The 25,900-nt window shown below is 47.1% G+C and overlaps 1 protein-coding gene across 2 annotated transcripts in view; it reads right to left on the bottom strand.

Moving 5' to 3' along the window:
- The window catches only part of LOC121008154 (polypeptide N-acetylgalactosaminyltransferase 3-like), a 235,943-nt gene that overhangs the window by 43,781 nt on the left and 166,262 nt on the right, over positions 1-25,900 (bottom strand). The window contains exon 1 of one of the 2 annotated variants that reach the window (XM_040440527.1): positions 16,284-16,583. The exons of the other annotated variant lie outside the window; for it this stretch is intronic. The gene's annotated coding sequence lies outside the window, so the exon portion shown is untranslated. Of the gene's footprint in view, positions 1-16,283; positions 16,584-25,900 lie in introns of those variants that run through there. 2 annotated transcript variants of the gene reach the window in all.

The raw sequence follows: 25,900 nt of genomic DNA, 5'->3' as shown, positions 1-25,900 counted from the left end.
TTCACTGGTGGTCTCAGTGGGTTCTGCTCGCTGCGTCTGTTCCATGATCTCACTCTCTAGTCAGCAAAAAATGGAGACAGATACTGCTAGCTTCTTCTCCAGCTAGCAGTGTGAGCTGGCTGAACTTAAACTCTGCCGGGCACGCACCGGCTTCCCCCACTTCCGGTCTACAGCATTTTGCTTCCTCCTGCTGCCGAAACCGTAAGCGACGTCAGCGCCAGCAACCGGAAGTGACGACAGACGCCGGCAGCCGAACATGGCCACAGAGGTCCGCGTGTCCAGGAGACCTGTAAAACCTCCCGACGGAGAAGGGACCTGAGCGGGGGGAAAGAGTCAGAGGTCCAGGCTCTGCAGCGGCTTCCTAAGAAGACTTATGCCGCCGGGTAGGCCCTCCTCATAAGTACTCACATAGGGCGCCCGCAGCTCTCCTTGGCGTGGTTGTGAATCCAAATTCTGTCCCTTAGGACAGGAAACAGAACTGGCGTGAGGGAGGTTGGTACCTCCTTTAAAGTAGTTGCGTTTCCTGTCCTGAGGAGGGGGCGGACGCTATCCAAGGGTGCTGTCATAGGCAAAGGGGGGAAACGGGCATTTTTTTTCCCTCAGTTATGGCATTCATTGTACGGGATAAATATGTTTATATTTTAATAGTATGGGCGTTTTGGGTTTTATTTTTTATTTTAAGTCCTCTGAGGGGACTTTAACAAATTATTGTTGGATTGCTTCTCCCATAGACTTAAATGAATTACCATTGCAGCCTATCGGAGTTCCATTATGTTCCTACCGAGCCCTGCCACCTGCAGGCCTCCATAGGAACTACTGCTGTGATAGCCTCTGAAGGATCCAAGGCTATCAGAAGGAGCAAACTGCTCTCCCAATCGCCACGCAGAAGAGCTGTTCAGGGCCCAGGTGGGCAGCACTCCCAGGGAAAGACACCTTAGATGCCATGGTCACAAATGACCACAGTCAGTGATCGGCATTCACAGACATTAACCTTGGGCTCTGCTATGTGAAAACACCAACTTTTCTTATACCTACCCTGGATTACAAGTCTTATAGCTCCTTCTCATGCTGCGCTACATTAAGTTTTACAGACTCATGAAAGAACATCTAAGCAACCCCAATGGAAACCTGATGAACCCCACTATATAGTAAGTGCACGGGTTCAGTACTGTATTTGGCATAGCCATTATGGCTCTGTTATTAGTTATTTGTGTAAAAAGAGATGTGCGTGTTCACTCCAGTAAATACAAATAGCCTGAAACAGAATTGTGAAGTCTGCTCTGGAGGTAACAAAACAGCAGAAAATTGCACAAAAAGATGTGGCCACAGCTATGTAAAGACTGTCTTTGGTTTTTACTTCCTCTTCTCAGTGCTTCTACTACTCGTAGATATCCAGTTCACTTTCTCGGACATTATGCCGCTAGTGAAGTGCATCAAAGCAAATGAAGCGCGCGCATAACTGGCAGCAGATAACCAGGGCGCCATGCCAGTGTAATACGACCTGTGGTTTATAGTACATGTCTACATGACTTTTTGTAGCTTGCAGGGTTTACAAGCTTTATTAACAGATGTGTAATTTAAAGCTCCTGGGCCTCAATGCAAAATCTGGAATAGCCCCAAGACCTCCAACCTACCGTACCATATGTCATTAATAATGCTAGGGTCTTCGTATATGGTGGATCAGCCTCTGGGCTGCCTTAAAAAAAACAAAAAATAAATCAAACAGTGCCTGGGTGCCACTGCTACCTATGCATACCTTATAGCAGTTGCCCCTAGCCTATTTGGCCAGAGGGGGACGTCACTGACAAGGGGCCTCAGGTGGTTGTGGCTTAGCATACTGTAATATGGTCGGATTGTTATTCATTGGGGTTGTCAGAGATAGCTAGAGGGTTGTCAGAGATGCAGTGATTACCTGAACGTCCTGGATTCGGATCCTCGCACCCCTTGCAAACAGCTTATTTGCAGAGGGAGGCCTCCGCCTGCCATCCCTTTCCCACAAATCGGTTGCCGAATGGAAGATGGTGTGGTACATGGCGGAGAAATTCTTGACATAAGAAGACGGATTGAGGCTACCACAACAGCAGTCCCGTGTAAAGAGCAGTTCACCATTTTGTCTCCTGGAGGGGGGTCCAGGGCGAGGGAGTCCTGAACCTCATTTCGACTAACTGATTCATAAAAGTAAATGTATATAGAAAATGACAATTTGCTGGGAACAACCTTCTTAGCTGAAGGACAAGCCTTGAGATTCATGGAGAAAGCCTGGCATGGACTGGATGAGTCAACATTCCTCAGCAATTTACATTCTCTCGCGGTTATCTTGAAGTACACAAATCGTTTTAATTTCTAGCCCAAGCAATGGCCTTGGCATGTCGGAAATTAACCGCCCATTATGTACAGAGTGAGCGAGTTAGTTTAACAGGTGTGTCCGCTGCAGGCGTCACCCTCCTCTGCAGCACAGCTGTCTGCCTGAAATATCCTCTCCCAGAACCAATATAAGTAGGGGTGCACCGAAATGAAAATTCTGGTCCGAAACCGAAACCGAAAATTCAGGATGCCCTTGACCGAAAACCGAAACCGAAACTGCCTTTTTGCCCAAATACTTTTAAAATACTTTTTTTTTAATGATTTTATTAATAATTCTTTTTCATGAATGAAATTCATCTGTGGGTGGCGCTGTTATGGAGAGGGGGATCTGTGGGTGGCGCTGTTATGGAGAGGGGGATCTGTGGGTGGCGCTGTTATGGAGAGGGGGATCTGTGGGTGGCGCTGTTATGGAGAGGGGGATCTGTGGGTGGCGCTGTTATGGAGAGGGGGATCTGTGGGTGGCGCTGTTATGGAGAGGGGGATCTGTGGGTGGCGCTGTTATGGAGAGGGGGATCTGTGGGTGGCGCTGTTATGGAGAGGGGGATCTGTGCACTGTTATGGGCATAACAGTGCACAGATCCCTTTCCCCATAACAGTGCACAGATCCCTTTCCCCATAACAGTGCACAGATCCCTTTCCCCATAACAGTGCACAGATCCCTTTCCCCATAACAGTGCACAGATCCCTTTCCCCATAACAGTGCACAGATCCCTTTCCCCATAACAGTGCACAGATCCCTTTCCCCATAACAGTGCACAGATCCCTTTCCCCATAACAGTGCACAGATCCCTTTCCCCATAACAGTGCACAGATCCCTTTCCCCATAACAGTGCACAGATCCCTTTCCCCATAACAGTGCACAGATCCCTTTCCCCATAACAGTGCACAGATCCCTTTCCCCATAACAGTGCACAGATCCCTTTCCCCATAACAGTGCACAGATCCCTTTCCCCATAACAGTGCACAGATCCCTTTCCCCATAACAGTGCACAGATCCCTTTCCCCATAACAGTGCACAGATCCCTTTCCCCATAACAGTGCACAGATCCCTTTCCCCATAACAGTGCACAGATCCCTTTCCCCATAACAGTGCACAGATCCCTTTCCCCATAACAGTGCACAGATCCCTTTCCCCATAACAGTGCACAGATCCCTTTCCCCATAACAGTGCACAGATCCCTTTCCCCATAACAGTGCACAGATCCCTTTCCCCATAACAGTGCACAGATCCCTTTCCCCATAACAGTGCACAGATCCCTTTCCCCATAACAGTGCACAGATCCCTTTCCCCATAACAGTGCACAGATCCCTTTCCCCATAACAGTGCACAGATCCCTTTCCCCATAACAGTGCACAGATCCCTTTCCCCATAACAGTGCACAGATCCCTTTCCCCATAACAGTGCACAGATCCCTTTCCCCATAACAGTGCACAGATCCCTTTCCCCATAACAGTGCACAGATCCCTTTCCCCATAACAGTGCACAGATCCCTTTCCCCATAACAGTGCACAGATCCCTTTCCCCATAACAGTGCACAGATCCCTTTCCCCATAACAGTGCACAGATCCCTTTCCCCATAACAGTGCACAGATCCCTTTCCCCATAACAGTGCACAGATCCCTTTCCCCATAACAGTGCACAGATCCCTTTCCCCATAACAGTGCACAGATCCCTTTCCCCATAACAGTGCACAGATACCTTTCCCCATAACAGTGCACAGATCCCTTTCCCCATAACAGTGCACAGATCCCTTTCCCCATAACAGTGCACAGATCCCTTTCCCCATAACAGTGCACAGATCCCTTTCCCCATAACAGTGCACAGATCCCTTTCCCCATAACAGTGCACAGATCCCTTTCCCCATAACAGTGCACAGATCCCTTTCCCCATAACAGTGCACAGATCCCTTTCCCCATAACAGTGCACAGATCCCTTTCCCCATAACAGTGCACAGATCCCTTTCCCCATAACAGTGCACAGATCCCTTTCCCCATAACAGTGCACAGATCCCTTTCCCCATAACAGTGCACAGATCCCTTTCCCCATAACAGTGCACAGATCCCTTTCCCCATAACAGTGCACAGATCCCTTTCCCCATAACAGTGCACAGATCCCTTTCCCCATAACAGTGCACAGATCCCTTTCCCCATAACAGTGCACAGATCCCTTTCCCCATAACAGTGCACAGATCCCTTTCCCCATAACAGTGCACAGATCCCTTTCCCCATAACAGTGCACAGATCCCCCTCCCCATAACAGCGCACAGATCCCCCCTCCCCATAGCAGTGCACAGATCCCCCCTCCCCATAGCAGTGCCATAGACCGATCCCCCTACCCATAACAGCCCCGGCCCTGCTGCTCACAGCATCACTCACTGCATCTTTATTTTACCTTACAATCGTGACGCTCCAGTAACAACTCTGCAGGCAGAGCGGAGGGCGGCGTAACGTCACTTACTCACGTGACGCACCTGCTCCGCCCACTTTATGAATGAAGGAGGCGGAGCAGGCGCGTCACGTGAGTAAGTGACGTTACGCCGGCCTCCGCTCTGCCTGCAGAGTTGTTACTGGAGCCTCACGATTGTAAGGTAAAATAAAGATGCAGTGACAAAGTAAACCGCCCGCCCGGCGCCCGCCCGCAGATGGTGGGTGACAAATCCCACACCCCATATTTTCGGCCGATATGTAACAATATCGGCCGAAGTGGATTAGGTGCATTTTCGGCCGATATTTTCGGCTGCCGGAATTTCGGTGCACCCCTAAATATAAGGGTACGTATACGCAGCGATTCTGGCCGCGATCAAAGATCTCAGTGTAGCGGGGCTGCCATAGGATGAATGGGGACACGGCGTGACACATGAAACACAAAAAATAAAAATAATTGGATATTTTATTTTTTACAATTTGTACGTTGCGGATGCAGCAAAAATGCACTGCCACCCCATTCATTTCTATGGCAGCCCTGGTACACTGCAATACTTGGGAGCGAGACGCTTTGCCCCCAAAAATCACCCTGTAGACATACCGTTAAGGATATGTACAGCGACAACTGTTTAGGCCTGGTTTTGCGGAGTAGCGGTGATCCCATAAAAACTAATGAGATCGCTGTGCCAGTCGCAAGAAATCCAGCAGTGTTGGATTTCTTGTGACTCGCATACGAACCCATTCGCAGACATCCCAACCTGCAAAAACGCATTTCAGGGAGGTTTTCTTTCACAAACTTTTTATTACATTTTCCAAACATATGCAGTATCTGCACACTTTGCTCTATGGTGTGGAGGACTGGGCTCATTACCCTGCCCCAAATTATCAAATTTATGTATATGATTAAAGGGATTCTGTCACCACCTATAAGCCCTGTGAGCTAAACCTATGCTCATGTCCAAGGTAGCATTCTGATTTCTAAGGTGGCCTTATAAAAGCTATTTGTGGCTTTATTCTGCGGAAAAACTGGTTTTACTAACCTGTCAATCATTGAATTAAGGTGCCCAAGCAGGGGAGGTCTGTGTATGCATGGTGCCCGGCCGCACGCATCGCCGTTCGTGCCCAGCGCCGCCTTCTACTCCTCAGTGCCGCCTCTCCCTCCCTCCCTCTTTGAGATCCCGCGCGTGCGCACAGGCTCAGCCTGATGCGCCGTTGCGGACTGCTGGCATCGGCTTCTTCTTGCACTGTGCGCACGCGCCGAGAAAGGAACACTGCTACAGGTTGCCGGAAAGGTTTACTGCGAGTAAACTAGAGATGGGAAGTTCGGATCTTTCACATGAAACGGTTCATTTGCTGAGCTGACAAGAAGCAAGTGAACCGAAGCTTAGGTTGCGCAATGTGCATGCGCGGATGCTTCCATTCACTTGCTGACTCGCTGAGTCGGCTCTTGGTCTGAGTCAGGAAGTTTATTCTTTAAAATCCTGTGTGTAATTATCTACCCCACTGTAGGAAAAAACAAGCATCCAGGGGGGTGAATTTAACACTGGGGTAAATAATATAATTAAAATGAAGGGTTAAATGTATTTAAAAAAAATACATCTCTCTCAATAGTTCTAGAGCTACTGAATGAGACAGAAGAAGGGATGCCTTTAACATATAGATCTCCTTGAGAAGCCAATTTGACCCTAAAGGGTTAATTCAACCTGTAATCTAAACTCTGTCCTGTCACTTCTCTTATCTCTCTGCTCTGCTATCAGTAAACCTTTCCGGGATATATTGTTTCACATGGGGGTGTCAGGGAGCCGCTATCTAATAGCGGGAGACTCCCTGAACCTCCGGGAGACTTGAGATCCCTGCATTCGTTCTATGGGATTACCGCTAAACTGCTAACATCCCGGACATTAAAGAGGGATCCACATGGCCATATCAGCATCGTCCCATGTTAAGCATCTCCTTCACTGGCTGAGGTAGATTTCTGCCTAGTGATTGAGATACTATTTTTAGTATGGGTTTTGAAGGGAAAATTTCCCGCCGTTTTCTGCGGTGGTCAATGGGCAGAGTGGATATTCTGCCCAGTGATGGCCGTAATTGGCTAAAGTTTAGGGCCTGTCTGGTTGCAGAGTTTCAGGTAGAGATACACGGACCCTAGCAACAAGTACCTGATTGGTGGGGGGTTCAGGAGTGGGGGCTATAATTGTCCTGGCTCCGCAGGCTGGTTTGCCTTTTGTCTGCGGCAGGCCGTGAAGCCTGGAACCACGCGCCCCACCCACCTACGCGCCCCACCCACCTACCCCCTGTTTAGAGAATAGGTGGGTCACTGGCCTGTGTGGGTGGTTTTACATAGGTCATCCTGTGTATAGGATGGACTCTAAAAGTTATTATTACCGTATTACTGTTTGAGTCTGAGTTTATTACTAGGCTCTAAAATGTGCTATTAGTTACTGGTTATTTATGAGTTAATAAACAGGCCTTTTCCATTGGTTATCTCCACTCTCCTGGTTATGTTTTTATTTATATTAAAGGGGTTCTGCGCTTTGTTTAAACTGATAATCTATCCTCTGGATAGGTCATCAGCATCTGATCGGCGGGGATCCGACACCCGGGACCCCTGCCAATCAGCTGTTTGACAAGAGAGCGGCGCTGGCGGTAGCGCCGTGGCCTTCTTGGTGATTACGGCAGGCCCAGTGACGTCACGACTTGTATCACTGGCCTGGGCGGGGCTAATCTCCATTCAAGGGAACAGAGCTTAGCCCCGCCCAAGCCAGCAATACTAGTCGTGACGTCACTGGGCCTGCGGTAAACAGCGAGAAGGCCACGGCGCTACTGCCAACGCCGCTGCCTTCTTAAACAGACGATCGGCAGGGAACCTGGGTGTTGGATCCCCGCCGATCAGATGCGGACAATCTATCCAGAGAACAACCCCTTTACATAACATCCTATAATTTTAAGATTGCACTGACTAACGGACGGATGTTGTTAGGTGCTGTTCACATGGTGCAGCATGAGAAGGCGCCACAAAAACATACTGTAGCAATAAGACAATGGGGTTAAAACAGATTCAAGACGAGCCTAAAGCCACAGCCCAGGGCACCCGACGGGACTGACAAGCAGATATAACCGCAATTGCACACAGATGATGACAGAGCCGAACCACACGTAATTGCAGTGGTAACACAGCGTACTAATATGCTATCAGCTAGGTAACAGGAGATGCTAAGTACAAATCCAACCAGTGCGAGAGATAGCACCAACCATAGGTAAATATCGTTAGGAGCTGTTCGCACAGTGCAGCGTGATAATGTAAAGCAAGAACAAAGCTTCCAACCAGAAAATAATAGCAAAACGGATTCAAGATTAGGCGTGGCGGCAAAGTGATAACATAAGAGCGGCTTAATAGCAAATGAGATTGGGTACACAGCCAACAAATGTAAGATGGCGATCACTCGCTGATATATACAGTCCTGATCAAAAGTTTATAAATCATATTTTACATTGTTGGATCTTAAAGGGATTCTGTCATGAGATTTGAGCCCTATAAGCTAAACATATGGCCAGGTCCGTACTAATAACATGAATCCTAAACTGCCCTTATTAAACCTGCTTGTGGCCCTAGGTGCCCAAGGGGTTTTACGTTAACCCAGGGTGCCCGCCCGCACCCCTCGCCGTCTGGTGCCCAGCGCCGCCTTCCTCACCTCAGCCCCGCCTCCGCAATCCTCCCGTCCCTCTGCTAGATCCGGCGCCTGCGCACTAGGCTCAGCCTGGCAGCGGCTTCGTTGAGGCCATTTTTTTTTTTATGGACTGTCCAGGCAATCTGCCTATACCTGTGTGGTGCCCCCTGGCATAAGCCAGTGCTCCAGTCACAGGAGGAGCCTAGCCCCTCGGTGCACTTCACCTCCATAGCTTCCCTGTGCTGGCCACACCCCTCTGGGCACTGAAGCCCTCATTTGCATAAAGTATAAAATACGTTTTCTTGTGTTTTTTCTCATTAATTCCGCAACCATGTGACATATCACTGAGAGGCCGATATTTGAAGTAAGGCCAAACCATGTTAACAAATCTTATTCACAGAAAACATGGAATTAAAACATAGAGGGGGGAGATTTATCAAACTGGTGTAAAGGAGAACTGGCTTAGTTGCCTATAGCAACCAATCAGATTCCACCTTTCATTTTCCACAGCTGGATTGCACGGTGGTTGTAACCATGGAAACAAGCAGTATATAATGTGACGGAAAAATGAATCCAGCCAGCAAAGGAAGCAACATGGACAATCACAGTACATTAGTAAGTGCCTTGTGTTCACTTTCTCTACATGATAAATGCCACTTACTGCAGTCAGACTACCGCTTTAAGCAAATCTTATGTATACTTTGCTTTTGCCTTAGGTTCAGAAATTGACCTGCGACGCAGATTTTCACATTCGCAGCATGTTACTTGTTTATGAGAATTTTTTGTGCGGATTTCAGACTTTTCAACGTAAGGGGGAGATCTGTGAAAAATTCTGCACCAAAAAAAAAAATGCAATAAATAGTGCGGATTTATCAACGTTGTCTTGTGCGGTTTTGGTGCAGATTTCCTGCACAGAAATCCGTACCGCGTGCAGCCCCAATTTAAACAAGCAGATATTCCTATTAGCGACTGCTCCAGAAATTATCAAAACATTTTCAGCTTAGACACCCTACCAATGAGTACAGAAAAAAGCCACATAGCATGTGTCCCTAGAGGAAGTGGTGGCTATACCAATGGGTGGTACACAGAGACATCTTCCCGAGGGTCTGCTGCATGACTCATCCGGCGTGGTCTCCTGTACATGACATGGACGCATATCCTCGGCACAGGATCCTCCATTGGGACATGCCACAATTAACCTCTATATGAAACAGCTGTACTATACGGCCGTGTGCACACAGCATACCTGACGGAGCATGATACCGTTGTACATGGAGGAGTCCTAGTCAAGGCTAGTAAGAAAATGGAGCCTCCTTGCCATTTTTAGGCAGTTATTTGCATTATTTCAGTCTACCTTATGTCAGAAAATAATACGCAATATGCAAATTATTACTCAAAATAAATGCCCTATAGTTCCCATATAATAGGGCAGTTTCATTTCTAAACAATACCACTATACACCTGAGTGGTTTTATTGTGCTGCTGGGTTCTCATCCTCAGAGGTGCCGAAGTTACTCATTTAAATGGTCGCTAGATTTTCCTAAATCAATAGCACAAGCGACCACTAGAAATGTTGTAATATATTTTGTCAGTCACAAATGTCTAGTTCTCCTGTTATCAACTGTGTACCAGTGCCCCCTGCTTACTGCTTTTCCCCATCCAGGATGGGATCATCTCTCCAGGAGGACTGTTTTACACATGTCAATGAATGTCTATGGAGAGGGGAGGAGTGAGGAGGAACAGAGGAGACGAGCAGGACTGCACAGCTACATAAGAAGCTTATAGCTCATCACAAGTGCTTCAAAATGCAGGTCAGTACTTCTCTGTAATGTCCTCTATTGTCCTACTGAGGGACTGTGAGACAGTTAGCAAGGAGATTCTCCTTTACTTTCTCTGTGTGCAGTGGATGGCAGCTAGTCTCCACTCACCATGTCTGAGAAAGCTGCAAACCAGATATTCAGCAAGCACAGAATATCCAATATAAAAGGGATACAATGGCCAGAAACTGTGTTACTCCTCATGTACAGACACTGTGCTATCTGTAACAGTCTGCAATATCCTGGACTGACTCTTGTGCTTCATGTTACCTGCGGTCTGTACCAACATCAATTAACTTTATGAGAAACGTTGCATGACTTTCAGAGCAGCCGGTATACAGGAACGTGCACTAATCAACTTCGCATTTAATTAAGAGATATGTGGGTCAAAAGCAGGCGACGTCATGGTAAAACAGGTGGCACCCATATTACATCTCGTTCATTCCTTTATAAGTATTTAAAGGGAGTCTGTCACCTCTTTTTCACCAATATATCTAAGAGCAGTGCCCCACAGAAGATAGCAGACACATTCCAAACATACCTGTGTGCACTACAGGTGAAAAATTAGAATATCGTGCAAAATTCATTTATTTCAGTAATGCAACTTAAAAGGTGAAACTAACATATGAGATAGACTCATTACAGGCAAAGCGAGATATTTCAAGCCTTTATTTGTTATAATTTGGATGATTATGGCTTACAGCTTATGAAACCCCAAAGTCACAATTTTGAGGTCCCCTTTGCTCAGGGGGTATGGGTTAATTAGCTGACTAGAGTGTGACACTTTGAGCCTAGGATATTGAACCTTTTCACAAAATTCTAATTTTAAGTTGCATTAATGCAATTCCTTTTAATTTGCATTACTGAAATAAATGGAATTTTGCTCAATATTCAAATTTTTAGAGTTTCACCTGTATGTGTTTGTATTCTATGTCCAGGAAAAGCACTTTTATTCTGCTGGAAAACAGCTGCCAAGTGCCCGGCTCTGCTGCTCCAAGTGGCCAAAGCAAACCAGACTGAAGAGGGGGGGGCTGCTTTAGCTGCTCATATTTTAGGATTGGTACCAGCTAGAAATATGACCTTGTTTGAAAGCTGGCATTCTAACCTTTCAAACTATACCAGAACCACAGCATTATATCCACTACATCAGAAGATAATGGGCCAGATTTATCATTAGCTCAGGTCAGAATAATGGAGTGAAAAAGTCCCAAACGCTAAAACTGCGCACAAATTTGTGACTTTTTTCTGCTCTGCACTATGCTCGCCAGTTTTCTGAAAGTGGGCGTGTTTTCTTATGTAAATTAATCTCTAGACAGATTTACTATTAGGATTATTTAAAAAGTCGCAAAAAAGTCGCAATTTCACTCCAGTGAGGACCATGCTTATCTTATGAGACTTTTTAATAGAACATGCGACTTTTTCATAAAAAACGTGCAACTTTTTTGTAAAGATGTGCGACTTTTTCGTAAAGCTGCTTACTGACGGATAAACTGCTACCGTCAAACCACATTTATTACAGTCTTAAAGGGCCGATCATAAATCTGACTGGGCTAAAACTGACTTTAGCCATATGTGAAAGTGGAGTGAGCTGTCAGAGGAATGATAAATCTGGCCCAAAATCTTTAGAAATCGAGTGAGGAGTGAAAGCTGTTTTTACTTTGACTTTCACTTTTAGCTGGGCACTTGGGAGCCATTTTCCAGCAGAATAACGCTCCATTCACACGTCCGTGGTGTATTGCGGGTCCGCAACACACCCGCCCGGCACCCCATTAAATGCCTATTCTTGTACGCAAGCTGCGGACAAGAATAGGACATGCTCTATCTTTTTGCGGAGCTGCGGACCCAAAGATCGGGGCCGCGCACCGCAAATGCGGATGCGGACAGCACACTGTGTGCTGTCCACATCCATTCCGTCCCCATAGAGAATGAATAGGTCCGCACCCGTTCTGCAAAATTGCAAAACGGATGCGGACCCATTTTGCGGACGTGTGAATGGAGCCTAAGGGTTCATGCATATGGCCGTTGCCCCGCAGTGGACGTATTGCCGCCCGCCTATGGCGGGTCCGCAATACACAGAGCGCCGGCCGTGTGCACCCCGCATCGCCGATGCTAAACCATTCACTTGAATGGGTCCGTAAACCCGGAGATGTGGTCCGGAAGCACGAATCGGAAACCCACGGAAGCACTACGGAGTGCTTCCGTGGTGTTTCTGGCCGTGCCTCCGCACCGCAAAAAAGTTGTGCAAAGACATGTTCTATCTTTTGCGGAGCTGCGGACCCGAAGATTGGGGCCGCGCTCCGCAAATGCGCATAGCACACTGTGTGCTGTCCGCATCCATTCCGTCACCATAGAGAATGAATGGGTCCGCACCCGTTCCGCAAAATTGCAAAACAGATGCGGACCCATTTGCGGACGTGTGAATGCAGCCTAATTGTAAGCCAGGAACAGATCCAAAATACATAATATAGATGGAAATGTGCACTTGACCATGTTGTCCAGGATTTAAAGAACATGGCTCTTTTCTTCCAGAAACAAACCAGTCCACGGGCTGTGTCTGGCATCACACCTTATCCCCACTGAAGCCAACAGGCCTGAAGTGCAATACCAGACACATCCTATGAAGAAGTGTAGCACTATTTCTGTCTTGTCTCACTTCAGCAAAGGGCATTTATCATGTAGACAGAGTTAAAGGGGTTATCCAATATCATACAACAGCCCCCCCCCCCCCATATGCCGGGCCCCTCAGAGGGAATATACTTACCCCGCTCCCTGCGCCGCTCCTGGTCCCCGCTTCTCCCTGTACACGGGTGAAAACATCCGGTGTCGGGGGGGGGGGGGGGGGGGAGCAGACAATGGCAGGCGGGGACAGGGGCGAGCCTCCCTAGTGTCACCCACCATGCTAGGGAGGCTCGTCCCTGCCTGCCATTGGCTGCTCCCCCCTTGACAACAGTGGTCACCGGGGACCAGGAGCAGCACATGGAGCGGGGCAAGTATATTCCCTGTGAGGGGCCCGGCATATGGGGGGGCTATTGTAGGATATTGGATAACCCCTTTAATACAAGGCCCTTACTAATGTATTGGGATTGTCCATATTGTCTCCTTTACTGGCCTGAGCAAATTTTTCCTATAGTTTGCAAGCACGACCACCACTGATGGATTGCAGGGTGGTGATAACCATGGAAACGAGCAGTGTAAAGTGTGATGGGAAAATGAATCCAGCCAGCAAAGGAGGCAATAAGGACAATCACAATACATTAGTAAGTGCCTTGTATTAACTTCCTCTAAATAATAAATGCCATTTGCTGAAGTGAGAGACATCTTCTTTAAGCACACACTAACATTAGGCACACTCAGCAGGCAGCTCTATAGCCTTCAATGGACCCATTTAGGCTGCATAACAGGGAATCCCTAAGATGGGGGAACCATCCTGTTGTTTTTCCCCTTGGAGGCCACTGTCAACCTATACCCTGGCATACATGGGGTTAAACTGCGAAGCCCTTTGGTTTCTCTGATCAGTCTGTGGAGCAGGGCAGTGGACAGGTACTACAGCTGCCATACTCGTCACGGTGGCAGTGCCCACACAATCAGAGCCCGGTAATAGTAGCGCACAGGTCCTCTCCACGCTGCTCCGCGTTGTTAGGAGTTAACAGATTTTCTAGATCTTTGGATGTCAAATTAAAGAATTTTTCCCGAGGGTAGAAAATTGATGACCTATCCTCAGGAGAGGTCACCAATATCTCATCGGTGGGGGACCAACTCCCAAATCCTCCGCTGACCAGATGTTTGAGGAGGCTGCGGTGCTACAGTAGCCTTAGCTGCAGCGTATGGGCCTGGGCTGCAATACCAAGCACAGCCACTATACAATGCATGGCGCTGTGAGAAGGCAGTGGCGCTCAAACAGCTGATGGTGGCGGTGTCAGACCCCCACCAATGTTTTCCCCTCCGCTCCATTCCCAATTTCTCACCCCTTTCTTGTTATCAATGCAGTTCCCTGGAGAGAGGAGTCCTGTACGGGGTCGATGCCACCCAGTACCAAAGAGAATAGTAGCAACCCCTCTCTACAAAGGCCCAATGGACTGAATCCACTACAGGTACAAGTCTCCTAGAGGCCCCCAGCCTCCGGGGCATGGAGCGGCTGCTCTGGCTATAGTCCCGCTCACGCCCTGTATACACGGGTGTGTATATAAAGCCCTCGTAGCTGACACGAGGCCCGTCACGGACCGGACGGATCTCAATGTCACCAGTGTACACAGGGCTGATGACAAGGAGCCTATTGTCTAAAAAAAGGTCATTAGCCGTCAGCAAAACCGGAACATTTACAAAAACTGCAGCAAGTACACAAAACAAGTGGGCACATTGGGAATATATTTGACACTATATTTTGGTGTTTTCTATCTTTTTGCCATTTATGTGCAGCAATTTCCGCTATTAGGGTATACACACAATGTGTATTAAAGAGGACCTGCCCCCTCTCCTGACACGTCAGCTTTAGTAATTACATGCCTCCCCCATGTAATGACAATTCTGGAGCATCTATTCTTATGAGTCAATGTTGTTCCATTCCTCTATTATTCCTGCTAGAAATGTACAAATGAATTGCCAACAGTCTGAAGTAAAGGTTCAGCAAGGTGTTACCAGGTGCGGGGGTGTCTGACTCTGTCTATTCAGTGCTGCTGGTGTCAGGCTGTGCAGGGGCACAAACCCCCCCTGGTAACACCCATCTGTACCTTTACTGCAAGCTACAGGCAATCCATTCATACACTTCTAGCAGGAATAATAAAGGAATGGCACAACAAAGAGTCACAAAAAGAGATGCTCCAGAATTGTTATTACAGGGGGGACTACAGGTAGTTTCTACAACAGACATGTCAGGAGTGGTGACAGATCATCTTTAAAGGGGTATTCCCATCTTTGATATTGGGGGCATATCACTAGGATATGCCCCCAATGTCAGGTAGGTGTGGGTCCCACCTCTGAGACCTGCACCTACAATGAAGGAGAGCGCACCTGCCCTTCATTCATTTCTATGGGATTGCCAATAATAGCCGTGCGGCAAGCTCGCCTATTTTCGGAAGCCCCATAGAAATGTATGGAGAGTGCACTGCGCCAGCTCAGCCGCCGCTCTATTCCATCCTATGGGGCTTACAGAGATACCACTCCCATAGAAATGAATGGAGAACGGCAAACTCTCCTTCACTCCGTTCTCAGCGGCGGGACCCGCGCCCATCTGACATTGGTGGTGGATCCTGGCGACTGACACCAATGTTTGAGGTGCGGCAGCCCCGTTAAGCATGGATTTTACTTCAATTAGGCTTGGGAAGAAAAAAAACTGATGCAACACTGATATCACACAGATGTTATCCGTTTTATTTTGCGGATCCGTGTTTTGTGGATCGCAAAATACATACGTGTGCATGATACTAATACAGCCCTGACTACGTAGAGGAGATTTCCTAATTCTCATGTACACGAAGAGGAAAGTTTCAGCAGGCGGCGTGGATTGTGAAATCAGAGGCAGATTTCATCCTTTTGCGATGCAAAGTGTATGAGATCTGGGGCAAATCTGCGACAAAACCCACAAGGAAAACCCGCATAAACTACAATGCCCTGTGGGGCACAGATTTGCCCCAGATCACCAGGAGAGGGTTTGTCATTACGTTAGTGGTTTTTACACAGGACTGCACGTGAATCTGCACATCAAGCAGCTGCAAATAAAAGATATATCTTACATAAAAGATCTTGCACAAGTGACTGAAACCCTGCTGAGCAGCACAGTATATACTATATACCTGCTCCACCAGAACACCACCATGGGTCCTATCTACAACCCATAGCACACCGCCCCTAGTGGTCACAGCCGATACATCACACAGGCAGACCAATGGCCAGCAACCTGTGGCTCTCCAGTTCTGGAGTAGCACTCTGCTGGGAGTAGTGGTTCCACACCCCGTATTTATAAGGCACCGGGCTGCCCCCGATACAGGAAAGTTCCTGGAAGTTGTGTACTCACAGTGATGGAGCGGCGGCTCTCACTTCTGGACTTCTCCTCACTTTGCAGCTCTGTGCCGGGCTGAGGCGGCGGCTGAAGGAGGCAGGTGACGGAGGAGGATCCGGGTGGAGGAAGGAAGCCGGAGGTGGTGGTGACAGCCGGGGAGCAGAGGAGGATGCACAGATCGCTTCCGCTTTGCTGGACCCAGGTGAGAAGAGCCTGCAACGTAGCCAAGGCGAAGTCACTAGTGCGCAGGCGCGACTCTACCTGCCCACGCCCTTACCTGTCACACAGGTGTGTGAATAGTGAAGGATGCAGATCTGTCATCTGTCTATATGTCTATCTAATTTCTTTCTTTCTCTTTGCTGTCTCTTTTATTTTCTATATCTATCTATCTATCTGTAATCAGTCTGTCTATATCTATCTATCTATGTATCTACTCCTACCTATCATCCTATTAAAATGTCATCTATCTATCTATCATATGCAGAGTCTAATATTTGGCCCAAGATAATGCAGTTATTTTCCTCTGAAGATTCCATAAAAACATCTACATAATCTACACAAATACAGATGTAGCAGAGCTGACGTTTCATTTGACTCAGGCCCTGATACCACAAGAGCAGACAGCTAATCACACAGAAGCATCTAGTAGGAAAATATATAGATATACTACTTTTTCTGGAGATTCTATGGGTGAGATTTGTCACTAGATCCTTCCATCAGAATATAGGACGGAAACACTCCTGATCTAGACCTCTGATGACAAGCTAAAACAGTGTGAACAGAACCTTAAAGGGGTTATCCCATGATAAATGTAAAAATATGAAAATCAGACATTATATAGTACATGACAATCTTTTTCTAACAAACAAAGCTAGAACCAGCCCTGTACCTCACACGGATCCAGAGATCTCCCCATTCATTGCTTTGCTAGATTTATATCAAGCTGGCAGCTCAGGGGGCGTGTCCATACTGCTGCAGCTCTCTCCCTATCACAGCTCAGGAGGAGTGTCCTTTCTGCAACAGCTCAGGGGGCGTGTCCTTTCTGCAGCAGCTCAGGGGGGCATGTCCTTTCTGTAGCAGCTCAGGGGGGCGTGTCCATTCTGCTGCAGCTCTCTCCCTATCACAGCTCAGGAGGCAGTTGTAGGATAAAACTGAGCATGTGCGGCCTTCTCACCGAGCCGGACAAAGAACGTTAAGAAAAAAAGAATAAACAGCAGGTGGCGCAATACAGATACATGTTATTGAATAACTCAGTGGATATACAAAATTTAAAATTTCATGCAATTACAAAAGAATTCAGATCCAGGTGCTGGTTTCGTGGGATAAACCCTTTGAGGTAACCATACACCTTAGCTATAGCGGTTATTTGGCCAGTAACTATTCCTCTCATCTCCTCTATACACATGTATGCTCGGCTCGGTGTGTGTTCTCAGGGGGGAAAAGGAATAAGCTTCTGCCGGACACCTACATGTCCAATCCTTCTGTCAGGGAAGAGTTAAAAGAATTTTCCAGGATTTTTTAACCGATACCTATCCTCAGGATAGGTCATCAGTATCTGATCGGTGGGGGCCTGACACCTGAGATCCCCACCACTCAGCTATTCTGAGAAGGCACCCGCGCTCCTATGAGAGCGCCGCTGGCTTCTCGCAGCTTACCAAGCACAGCGCCGTACATTGTATAGCGATTGTGGCTAGTGTCCCGCTCAGCTCCATTCACTTGAATGGGGCTGCGCTGCTCCTAGGCCACATGAATGATGAACGTGTCATCACATGGCCTAGGAAAAGCAGAGAGGAGGCTGCAGCGCTCACAGGAGGGGGTCCCACGTGTTAGACCTGAGGATAGGTCATTACTATAAAAATCTCAGAAAACCCCTTTAAGACACCCCTATACACTTCAAATGGTCGCCTTCATTCGTCTCCTGGGTATGACCACGTGTGCGGCATCTCTCGTGTGTGTCCAATGAACAGCATTTCTCCTGAAAGGGATTCTGTCTGTAAGATTACGTATATAGACCCGATTACGTGTTATTTGGCGGTCTCCTGTAGCATGTCATTCTGAGGCTGCACTGTCATCTCGCGCATGTGTGTTTACTTGTTGCCTAAGCGCCCACGGCCGTTTCGTGCATTGGGGACCGCAATTTGAAGTCCCCAATGCACGGACAACATCCGTACGGATTCCGCAGACGGATCCAGACCCATTCAACTTGAATGGGTCCATGGTCCGTCCGCACCGCGAAAAAGTAGTGCATGCACTACTTTTTTGTGGATGCGGAGGCACGGACAGAAACCCCACAGAAACACTCTGTAGTGCTTCCATGGGGTTCTATTCCTTTAGTTCCTCCCCGACCTTCCGGATTGCAGATCCATTCAAGTGAATGGGTCCACATCCGTGATTCGGGGTGCACACGGCCGCTGCCCGTGCAACAGACAGGGTATTACCAGGGGTCCCTTAAAGTGAAAGAATTTTGTTGTGACGCCTGTTGCTTTCGGAGTCCCCCTAAGTAGATGGTGTTGGTGATAGTTGGTACCCAGGTGTAGGAATGCCAGAATGGGGCAAGGGTAGCCTATAATGTCCCTTTAGATGTTGTGGCTGTGCACGTGTCACGGTGCTCCTACCTGGATATCCTGGAACCCCAGGCGTTGTCGTCCGAAGCAGTGCAAACATCGGGAATAGTTGAGGGATTTGTAGAAATGATTGAGTCCAGACTTTGTATTAAGGTTGAAAACAGCTTTACTGGAATAAACTTGCATCAGAAAACAATCGTCCAATTCTATCTTGGTCACCAGCAAGCCCCGGCATAAGTTCTGGCAGGCAAACACCTTTGGCTCTGCTACATCTGAACCTCTCTAGCTCTGCTTTGCTGTCAAATTAAATAGAAACTTTTCCTTTCTGCTGAACTTTACTTTCTGTAGTCTGGTCTGTCTTTATCTTTATCCAGGGAACTTTACTCCTGGCTTGTGAGGCTTGCAGCTTGAGCCTCTAGGCCCAGAAGAGCTGAAGGTGTTCTATCCTGGCTTGCACACACCCTTCCCCTTGCAGGGGGTACTCTAGACTCACTTCTGCAGGGCTCGTCCAGCAGGGACGAGGGCCTGCTGCCTTCCCTAAGCAGGGGTTAAGCTAGCCTGGCTCTAACTAGCTGAACTCCTTCCTCTTAGGAGAGGGGGCTAGAATGGAAAACAGGTTCCACTCTAGACAAACTAGCTCTGCCATAGATGCCGCCATCTGCTGGTGAACCACGTACATTACACTTAAAAAGTTACAAAATCAGAAATACAGATTCACATTATGCAGGACCTGCCAATAAATACACATGATGACACTGGGTTAACCATAGCAGATAGTAGAGAGGCATAAAAGTTAGTAATGCCACTCTGGGGCGTTACACCTGCATATTGCGGACCCGCTGTTTGCGCGCTGCAAAACGGGCACTACCGGGTGCATTAGCCCTTTTGGAAGGAAGTAATGGACTATGGTTGCCATCAACCATCAAAGGTTTCGGTTCCAAAGTACGGTTTGGTTTAAAGTTTAAAAGTTGTTTTCCACTTTATAAATCAACTACCGAAGTTATTCAACTAAGTCACGTGCGACTTCGCGAATAACTTACTTCGGCTCACCAGAGCCCATAATTCTAATACTTTACGAAGACGGATCTCCGTACAGTATTATTGCGAAGTTTTGAACAAACCGACTTCGGATGAAGCATCCGGAGCTCAGTTCGCTCAACACTAGTCTAAATGTTAGACTGTCTTACATTTAGAATCAGCGCCTCTTCATAACTTCGACGGATCCGCCGCCAGGTATAGGGTTTATGAAGACTGGCGTCTAAAACGCCAGTCTTAATAAATGTGCCCCTAAGTCTCTGTTTACCAGATTAGGAACCGTTTGGTCATGAACACTCGGCAGTTATCTTCCACCGCAGAGATGTCACGGTTCCTCCCATGACAGAGGTGAGAAGATCGGAGAGACTGGTGGCACATGAGGGTATCTGACAGTCTCTCTGTTTTTTCCTTTCACTGTTGTGTTTGGTAATGACCACACCTCTTGTTGCCGCTTGTAGTCATTACTGAGGCCCTATTTAGTTCTGACTCACACTGCTTACCATGCGGTTGATATTTTCTGCTGGAGTTGGTTGACCTGGTGTGTTGTTCCTTTGGATCTCCTGCTCCTCCATTCTGCTTTAAGTAAAGTGCATTTTGTTATGAATTTTGTTGTTCACTTGTGTGTGTTGTTGTCTAGGCCTCAGGGAGACGCTGGTTCCTTCATCTGGGAAGGAACCAGTAGTCTCATTCCCTGCCACCATTCCTAGGGCCTTCCAGGGTCCTCAGGGACTAGGTTACGGTGTATGAGTAGTTCCACCTTCAGGTTCTACTCATACTGGCATGAGTCAGGGAGAGGTCTAGGGATTCCTAGGAGGTCACCATCCCTCTCCCTTAGCTTTGAGGCCTAGACTCCGGTCTATTTCTTCTGTGTGTCATTTAGTGTTATTCCCTCCCCACTACTCGTGACACCAGAAGAGATTTTGCTGAGGATGTAACACTTTACAAACAATACAGTGGGGGAAATAATTATTTGACCCCTCACTGATTTTGTAAGTTTGTCCAATGACAAAGAAATGAAAAGTCTCAGAACAGTATCATTTCAATGGTAGGTTTATTGTAACAGTGGCAGATAGCACATCAAAAGGAAAATCGAAAAAATAACTTTAAATAAAAGATAGCAACTGATTTGCATTTCATTGAGTGAAATAAGTATTTGAACCCTCTAACAAAAAAAGACTTAATACTTGGTGGAAAAACCCTTGTTTGCAAGCACAGAGGTCAAACGTTTCTTGTAATTGATGACCAAGTTTGCGCACATTTTAGGAGGAATGTTGGTCCACTCCTCTTTGCAGATCATCTCTAAATCCCTAAGGTTTCGAGGCTGTCTCTGTGCAACTCTGAGCTTGAGCTCCCTCCATAGGTTTTCGATTGGATTAAGGTCCGGAGACTGACTAGGCCACTCCATGACCTTAATGTGCTTCTTCTTGAGCCACTCCTTTGTTGCCTTTGCTGTATGTTTTGGGTCATTGTCGTGCTGGAACACCCATCCACGACCCATTTTCAGTTTCCTGGCAGAGGGAAGGAGGTTGTCGCTCAGGATTTCACGATACATGGCTCCGTCCATTTTCCCGTTTATGCGAATAAGTTGTCCTGTGCCCTTAGCAGAAAAACACCCCCAAAGCAAAATGTTTCCACCCCCATGCTTGACGGTGGGGACGGTGTTTTGGGGGTCATAGGCAGCATTTTTCTTCCTCCAAACACAGCGAGTTGAGTTAATGCCAAAGAGCTCTATTTTGGTCTCATCAGACCACAGCACCTTCTCCCAGTCACTCTCTGAATCATTCAGGTGTTCATTGGCAAACTTCAGACGGGCCTGCACATGTGCCTTCCTGAGCAGGGGGACCTTGCGAGCCCTGTAGGATTTTAATCCATTGCGGTGTAATGTGTTTCCAATGGTTTTCTTGGTGACTGTGGTCCCTGCTAATTTGAGGTCATTAACTAACTCCTCCCGTGTAGTTCTAGGATGCTTTTTCACCTTTCTCAGAACCATTGACACCCCACGAGGTGAGATCTTGCGTGGAGCCCCAGAGCGAGGTCGATTGATGGTCATTTTGTGCTCCTTCCATTTTCGAACAATCGCACCAACAGTTGTCACCTTCTCTCCCAGCTTCTTGCTAATGGTTTTGTAGCCCATTCCAGCCTTGTGCAGGTCTACAATTTTGTCTCTGACATCCTTGGACAGCTCTTTGGTCTTTCCCATGTTGGAGAGTTTGGAGTCTGCTTGATTGATTGATTCTGTGGACAGGTGTCTTTTATACAGGTGACTAGTTAAGACAGGTGTCCTTAATGAGGGTGACTAATTGAGTAGAAGTGTCTAACCACTCTGTGGGAGCCAGAACTCTTAATGGTTGGTAGGGGTTCAAATACTTATTTCACTCAATGAAATGCAAATCAGTTGCTATCTTTTATTTAAAGTTATTTTTTCGATTTTCCTTTTGATGTGCTATCTGCCACTGTTACAATAAACCTACCATTGAAATGATACTGTTCTGAGACTTTTCATTTCTTTGTCATTGGACAAACTTACAAAATCAGTGAGGGGTCAAATAATTATTTCCCCCACTGTAGATGAAATCACCAGCAAATCCAGAAAAAAAATCCATCACCATGCTCTCAAATGCATGAAGAACATCTCCTTCACACACATTGTATTAATGTAAAATCTGCAACGAACCCACAGTTTATCTGCTGCGTAGTTAAATGGCTTTAGGGCATCCTCACACACGATGCTATTCTAAGGTATGAAGAAACTTCAAGAATGTTTCTTATAATTTTTTTTTTACAAAAGAACATGGCAGAAACTTGTCACCTGCGCACATAATCCAGACTACCGCAGATTATCAGGATTGAGGCCTTGCAGTCCATAGAGTGCCCCTTTCGCACTACATGTAGATATCCATTACTGATAATCTGTAAGTCTAGGACCTGATTTTGGCAGAATTTGCCATCTAAATTTTTGCACTGCGGTAGGCGCAAGGGGTCTGCCTCCCCTTTTTTAATGGGAGTTGGTGCTGAGATTCGCTGGCCGTTGGTATAAAGCCAAGAAGGGTGGCAGGTGTCTGCTCACGGTTTAGCTCCATTCAGTGGAGCTCAGATGTGAGGGGGTTTACGAAATCCAAAGTTTCTGCCGTGGTATACGTGGCATATTTTGACACTTTCAAAATCTATAAAACTGGCTGACCTGTTCCATGTGCACTTGGCAGCTGAAGACATCCGTGTTGGTCCCATGTACATATGTGCCCGCATTGCTGAGAAAAATGATGTTTTAATATATACAAATGAGCCTAGAGGCTCTGCTCTCTCTGAAACTGCTGCGGCAGTTGCAGAGAGAGCCGAGCCTATAGGTGTAATGGTAATGCCCCCGTTGCTGCCAGAGGCTCATTTGCATATACTAATACATAATTTTTCTCAGCAATGCGGACACATATGAACATGGGATCAACACAGATGCCTTCAGCTGCCAAGCGCACATGTAACAGATCAGCCAGTTTTCCACAAAGGAAAATCCGTAACAGCTGAGGAGGAAAACTGCTAATGCAAAAAATGCCTGAAATGGGCCCCGGATTGCAGTGGATCATTGCAATGGTTAGAAGCTGCAGGTAAAACCAGCAAGATGCAAATTTTAAAGTCGGCAGTTTGTCCAGATTCTCAGCGCAAAGGATGAGACCTGGAGCAAATCCACGACAGAATCCGTAAGTAACAGATACGGTTTTGGTGTGGAAATTCAGGCAAAAACTTCACAAAAATCAGCATGAACTACACTGTGGTGTGCATATACCCTAGGGGTGACGCTGGCGCTGCTGCCCCCATAATACAAGCAGGGGCGGACTGGGAACCTAAAGTGGCCTTGAAAAAAGACGACTAAAAATTGTCCCATATTTTAGGTGGGTCCAGATTGACAGAAGGGGAAGCGACACAAGTCGGCAGGGCCAACAGAAGTACACGGGGCCAACAGTACTGTAGTGCAGAACAAAATATGGCCCCAGCAGAGCCAGATACCACAGTGCAGCACCAAATAGTGCTGCCCCAGTATTCCACTGTATCTCTGTCCTGAGGAAGGCCTTGCACTTGAATTCAGGAGGGCACCTGCGCCCGCCTGGCTGGTGAATAAGTGTCTGATGCTCCTAGCATTAATTAATGCTGAGACTATCAAATTCATATGAACCTGGCCATGAGGGGGGCTCTGGCGCCCGCCTGGGACATTTCCCTGTAGGGTCTTTGGCCAGTCTGCCCCTGAACACAAGTGGGGTCATTTATCAAACTGGTGTGAAGTAGAAGTAGCTTAGTTGCCCATAGCAACCAATCAAATTCCACCTTTCATTTTTCACAGCTCCTTTGGAAAATGAAAGGTGGAATCTGATTGGTTGCTATGGGCAACTAGGCCAGTTCTACTTTATACCAGTTTCATAAACAGGGATCTCAAGTCTCCCGGAGGTTCAGGGAGTCTCCCGCTATTAGATAGCGGCTCCCTGACACCCCATGTGAAACAATATATCCCAAAGGTTTACTGATAGCAGAGCAGAGAGATAAGAGAAGTGACAGGACACAGAGTTTAGATTACAGGTTGAATTAACCCTTTAGGGTCAAATTGGCTTCTCAAGGAGATATATATGTGAAAGGCATCCCTTCTTCTGTCTCATTCAGTAGCTATAGAACTATTGAGAGAGATGTATTTTTTTTAAATACATTTACACATTTAACCCTCCATTTTAATTATATTATTTACCCCAGTGTTAATTTCACACCCCCTGGATGCTTGTTTTTTTCCTACAGTGGGGTAGATAATTACACACAGGGTTTTAAAGAATATATTTCCAGACTCAGACCAAGAGCCGACTCAGCGAGTCAGCAAGTAAATCGAAGCGCGTGCGCACAGTGCAAGAAGAAGCCGATGCCAGCAGTCCGCAACGGCGCATCAGGCTGAGCCTGTGCGCACGCGCGGGATCTCAAAGCGGGAGGAGGAGGAGGGAGGGAGAGGCGGCACTGAGGAGAAGAAGGCGGCGCTGGGCACGAACGGCGATGCGTGTGGCCGGGCACCATTCATCCACAGACCTCCCCTGCTTGGGCACCTTAATTCAATGATTGACAGGTTAGTAAAACCTGTTTTTCCGCAGAATAAAGCCACAAATGACTTTTATAAGGCCACCTTAGAAATCAGAATGCTGCCCTGGACATGAGCAAATGTTTAGCTCACAGGGCTTTTAGGTGGGGACAGAATCCCTTTAATCATATACATAAATAAGATAATTTGGGGCAGAGTAATGAGCCCAGTCCTCCACACCATAGAGCAAAGTGTGCAGATACTGCATATGTTTGGAAAATGTAATAAAAAGTTCGTAAAAGAAAAAAAAAGAAAACCTCCCTGAAATGAGTTTTTGCAGGTTGGGATGTCTGCATAAATGACCCCCAAGGTTTCTACTGCAGCTGCCTCTTCTCCTGTCCGTAGTACGGCACACTGCACCACATTACCAGGCAGTGTTTTTTCCAAATAGGGTCTGAGGCAGCAACAGCCTGTTCTTTGTCATTTTCTGGAAACTGTGATGTCATCTGGACCTCGTCCAGTACCCGACTGATTTCAGCAACTTTAGTGGTAACCACAATACCCCTGTTAATTTTACAAGCAGATCACATCATCACCGTTACTGCGTTTTGATAGAAGCTCGTGATTTTCACACTGGAAAGACTCGGCACAAATTAACTATTACTTGTCCTGTCTTTTATTATTGCTTTTTAGCAGATTTGTTCAGCTGTAAACATAACTATCAGTGGGTGATGCGTTATACACCAATACGTGGTCATTTATGGTGGACCATTGATTATAATGTGCCGGCCATGCTGAAAAAAAGATGAGCAAAGCCAGGGGAAGGGGCGCCGCGGTCGGAGAGGACGGTCCTCACTGATCAGATTGATGGCCTATTCTGGTGAAAGAATTATATGTTCTTAAAGGGGTATTTCCATCTTGGACATTGAGGGCATATCACTAGGATATGCCACCAATGTTTGTCCTATCCTTAGAATGGAACTCGCAGAGTG

The sequence above is a fragment of the Bufo bufo genome, chromosome 7 (assembly GCF_905171765.1).
Source record: "Bufo bufo chromosome 7, aBufBuf1.1, whole genome shotgun sequence".
Taxonomy (NCBI): domain Eukaryota; kingdom Metazoa; phylum Chordata; class Amphibia; order Anura; family Bufonidae; genus Bufo; species Bufo bufo.
The sequence above is the reverse complement of the archived record's forward strand: the minus strand, read 5'-3'. Positions and strand labels throughout refer to the sequence as shown.